Source organism: Hipposideros armiger, unplaced genomic scaffold, assembly GCF_001890085.2.
Source record: "Hipposideros armiger isolate ML-2016 unplaced genomic scaffold, ASM189008v1 scaffold_40, whole genome shotgun sequence".
NCBI classification, from domain to species: domain Eukaryota; kingdom Metazoa; phylum Chordata; class Mammalia; order Chiroptera; family Hipposideridae; genus Hipposideros; species Hipposideros armiger.
In genome coordinates, this window is record NW_017731390.1 from 644,962 (window position 1) to 650,005 (window position 5,044).

Sequence of the window (5,044 nt, forward strand, 5' to 3'; positions counted from 1 at the left end):
AGGAGGAGGAGGAGGAGGAGGAGGAGGAGGAGGAGAAGGAGAAAAAGGAGAAAAGATTAAAAATATGAAGAATAAAATGGCAATAACTACATATCTATTAACAATTTCATTAAATGTAAATGGATTAAGTGCTCTAATCAAAAGATAAGGTGGCTGGCTGACCAAGTGGCTCAGTTGGTTAAGAGCTTGCTCTGAGCAACAGCGTCGCTGGTTCGATTCCCACATGGGCCAGTGAGCTATGTCCGAGCTGAGCTGCTGCTGAGCTGCCAACAGGTGGCAGGATGGCTCAGCTGGTGAGAGTGTGTTCTCCTAACAACAAGGTTGCCTGGTCGAGATGGTGGGCTATGCCCTGTCACAACTAAAGACTGAACTCGGCACCTTGAGCTGAGCTGCCACTTGGATGGCTCAGTGGATAGAGCGTGCACTCTTAACAACCAGGCTGCTGGTTCAACTCCTGCATGGGATGGTGGCTATGCCCACCCACAACTAATTGAACACAGCACCTTGAGCTGAGCAAATGGACTTGGAGCTGAGCTAGCTGCGCTCTCCACAATTAAGATTAAAGGACAACAACTTGGCTGTTCCCCTTCCCCAATTCTCCAAACTGTTCCCTTCCCCCAATTCCCCAATAAAATCTTAAAAAAAAAAAAGTAAAAGATAGGGTGGCTGAATAGATAAAAAAACAAAACACTTACATATGCTGCCTGCATGAGACGCACTTCAGACCAAAAGACACACAGAGATGGAAAGTAAAGACATGAGGAAAACATAGTTCAGGAAAATGGGAAAAAAAAAAGTGGGTAACAATACTTATTCCAGACAAAATAGACTTTAAAACAAAGGCTATAACAAGAGACAAAGAAGGACTCAGTAATCCCACTTCTGAGTATTTAAATTTATCTGGAGAAACCCAAAACACTACTTCGAAGGGACATGTGTATCCTTATGTTCATTGCAGCGTTATTTACAAAAGCAAGCTGTGGAGGCAGCTTGGGTGTCCATCAATGGATGAATAGATAAAGAAAAGGTGGTACATATATACAATGGAATGTTACTCAGCCATAAAAAAAGAATGAAATGTTCCATCTGCAGCAACATGGATGGACCTAGAGGGTATTGTGCTGAGTGGATTATGTCAGACAGAGAAAGACAACTTCATATGATTTCACTTATATGTGGACTTTAAAGAACAAAATAAACGAGCAAACAAAACAGAAACAGACTCATAGATACAGAGAACATTCTAATGACTGCCAGATGGGAGGGGGTTGGGTGAAACGGTGAAAAAGTGGAAGGGATTAAGAAGTACAAATTGGTTGTTACAAAATAGTCATGGGGATGTAAAGTAAAGCTTAAGGAATATAGTCAATAATGTAATAACTATGTATGGTGTCAGATGGACACTAGATTTATCGGGGTAATCACTTTGTAAGTTATATAAATATCTAATCACTATGTTGTACACCAAAGCTAATATAATATTATATGTCAACTGTAATCAAGAATTTAACAATTTAAAAAATAAATAAAGGGCTGGCCGAGTGGCGCGTTGGTTAAGAGCTGGCTTGGAACGCCAGCTCTGAGCAGCAGGGCCCCGTTTTGGATCCCACATGAGGGCCGGTGACACTGCGCCCTCTACAGCTAAGATGGTGAACAACAGCTCAACCTTGACCTGGGCTGCCGTGAGTTTCTGGCAACCACGTAGGCTGCAGCCCCTGCTGCAGTGGGCTGCCATAAGCCACTGTGAGTAGCTGGCAGCAGGCTTGAACTGCCATGAGCTGTGGTTAGCCACCGTGAGCGGCCGTCCAATGGCCGGCGAGCGATCTGCCTCAGCCGGGAAGAGCGCAATGATAATACCAACATGAGCCAGTGAGGCGACGTCCTCCACAACTAGACTGAAGAACAAAAGGACAGCAACTTGTCTGTTCCCTCCCCCAATTCCCCAATAAAATATTAAATAAATAAATAAATTAATTAAGTAACTTTCCTCTCAGCCATCCCTAGGGCCTCTTGGGCTCCTTCCACCCTCCAGGGATCACACCAGGATGATGGATTTGACTGGATGTCACCTCCCTCTCACCATGTTACCTTGTCTCCTCGCGGTCACAAAGTCGCTGCAGCAGTTCCAGCCACCCACAGACACCAACACACCCAGCAAGAGTGGGGACATTTTCCCCCAGAAGTTCTTTCTAGAAGAGAAGAAAGCCCTTCCACAGGTCTCCCCACAGGCCCTGTTCCTAAATCAATCACTGCCCAGAGGAGAGAGACACCACGATTCCCCCACTGGGCTGGGAGGAGCCCACAAAGCCCAGGGCTGCTGACACCAGAACAAATCCAAGTTTTATCAGTAAGCCCGGGGGTGGGGGTGGGGGGGCTATTGTCAGGAAACAGCAGGTCTCATTAGTCTTCTTAGGAACTGCATTTTGCTCACAAATCTACTGTTTCTCTCCAGAACAAATCCGTCCTAAAAAATATCCTTGTTGGATACCACAAACACGTACGCCCCATCCCGGGGCTGCTGTCTGGCTACATCTCTTACAGGAGATCTGTGCAGACCCCGGCCTGGTCCTCCAGCCCCCGGCCACACTGGAACACCTATTCTGAACGTCACAGTGGCTCTGTGCCCGGATCACACATTCCTCTTCCAGAGAGTAATTCCAGGCACCCATGATTCCCGCTCTGTTGATTTTCTTTTCAACATCATTCTGCCAACAGTTCAGCAAAGATGGAACCGTTTCTTGGCTTCAGTTCTACTGAACGCTGGGATTCAAGTTCAGTTCAACATTGTCACATCCTATTCCCATCAAAGCCCTAAATCTAACTGTGTCCTTAATGGTGGAAGGGAGGGACGGAACCTTCCGTTATTAAATAAACAACTTTGGCCTTGGCTGGAGAGGGATACTCAGGGAGCCCAGAAGGATGTACAAAATAGGTCTTTATATCAGGTTATATATTTCCACCTCTACAGACAGCGGTGTGCTGGTAAATGGCTAACAACCAGTTCTCATCTATCTATTTATCTACCATCTATCATCATCTACCTGTAATGAATTTTACTCACCTCAAGGTAATAAATGCTCGAGTCTTATCACTTCTTGATTATTCTACGACATGGCTGGGAATGGGGTAGGAGTAAATTCCCTAAAGGAAAATCAGAGTACTGTTGGCAGAAGGGATGCCTATGGGAACAAATGTTAGCATAATTCAAAGGCTGTTGACCTAGTTCCTGCCTACTTCTCAAGCCTCATTTCACATCCTTTACCTGCTCCAACACTGGTTCCAAACCATACTGGGCATCTCTTAGTTCCTGGAGCCTGCCTCATTGTCACTTACCCCAGGGGGATTACACATCTTACAGCCCTGCCTGGCTCACTCCTACCCATCTGTCAGGTCTTGGTTTAGATGCCATTTTCTCCAGGAAGTCTTCCGTGATCCTCAAACTGGTTACGTAGACCTCTTACGAGCTCCCATATCCATTTATATTGTATTCAACAAATATTTATTGATCACCTCTGTGCCAAGCTCTACTGCACCACTTCATTATTCTTGTCTGTTTGTCCCACTAGATCTTATGCTCTGTGGGAGGTCGGCATCTTGTGTATCTTCCTTGTCAGCCTGTCCTCATGATATTTAACAATACATGGAACACTGTCAACATGCCACAAACTTTTGTTGAAGCAAAGAATAATTTTTTGAATTGAAGTGAAATTCACATAACAGAGCCTGTCTTGTGAGCAAGAGGAGCCAGGCAAAGGGGACAAAGGAGGCAAACAACCAATGTCCTGTGTCCTCGGGCGGTTGTCACAAGGCTGCTGAACTCACCAGCCTTGGACCTGCCCTCCCTCCAGGCTTCCAGTCATCGTCCCCTCTCCAGCTGGGTTTCTAATATTTGGATGGCAAGCCCCTCCCTGATTCACCATTCTGCGGGTGGATTCTGCTCTCTTTTGCTCTGTCATTCCTCGCCCGTGGCCTTTGGGTCCCTATTGGCTCTGTGCATCCTTGCAGTAGCTGCTGTTCCTTGTTGCAGGTTAAAGACCTCACTCCACGCTGGCATCACAGTCCCTCCTCTGTCATTGCACTCCAAGAGTGGGGAAGCCCCAGTGAATTCTCATAGAACAGTTGCCAGGTGTACATACTGGGTATGAAACACTTAAGGTGGGGCTGCTGTAGGGTAGGGGCAGGGGAGGAGGTTTAACTTCGAGTTGATGGGCTCCTGTACAGTGGGGAGACCTTTTTAGTTGTCACATGGCTGGAAAGCTGTTCTCCTCCTGCCATAAGTCAGAGTGGTCCACACAGGCCCTCCTGTGGCTAGGAGTCATGCAGAGACAAAGCAGAGAGAAACCCTCAGGGCGCTGGCTGCCACAGCAGGGCCTGGGGGAGAGGGAACATCCCCACATGCACCCAAATGGGTCAGGAAGAGCAACCCCAGGGCTCTGCGGCTCCTCAGAGGAGGAAGTCTGGACTGTAAGAAAGGGATGCACACACTGCACTTAGTTTGACAAGCCAGGAATGCAGTGGGGGGTGTAACCTGGGACCAGGATAACCTCAGACAAAGAGGGCTCCAGAGGCTAGGGCTGGAGGCGCACTTTGGCTCCTTTGCTGGGCTGCGATAGAAAGCAATCTGTGGAGGGTTCGAAGTTAAGACCAGAACTGCCCTCCTCGTTACCTGGAATTGTGTAACTACAATAGTATGCACATTTGCTCATCTGTGTAGTATCGTGTACAGTGAGGGTCAGTCATTTTCCTGGAGCCTCACAGTCACCAAGTCCCCAGGCAAGACTCATCAGTTACCCTGACCACCCTTGTCCCTCTCTCCACTGTCCAGCCAGTCACCAACTCCCCTCAAGTCCACCTAGGAAAACATGCACACAAATATGTGCACACGCATACACACTTAAACACAAACACATGTACACACATTAACACAGATACACACGTGCACATGTACACAAGTATACACATACAGACTTGGTTACAGATACACACAAATAACATACACACAGATACATGTACACATATGTGTTTAAACACACACATACACATG

The 5,044-nt window shown here is 46.9% G+C and overlaps 1 protein-coding gene across 1 annotated transcript in view; it reads right to left on the reverse strand.

Moving 5' to 3' along the window:
* WFIKKN2 (WAP, follistatin/kazal, immunoglobulin, kunitz and netrin domain containing 2) overlaps positions 1–2,195 on the reverse strand; it is a 25,891-nt gene extending 23,696 nt beyond the window's left edge. Inside the window, exon 1 of the mRNA XM_019638479.1 lies at positions 2,089–2,195. The gene's annotated coding sequence lies outside the window, so the exon portion shown is untranslated. The remainder of the gene's footprint in view (positions 1–2,088) is intronic.
* Between the last annotated feature and the right edge of the window lie 2,849 nt (positions 2,196–5,044).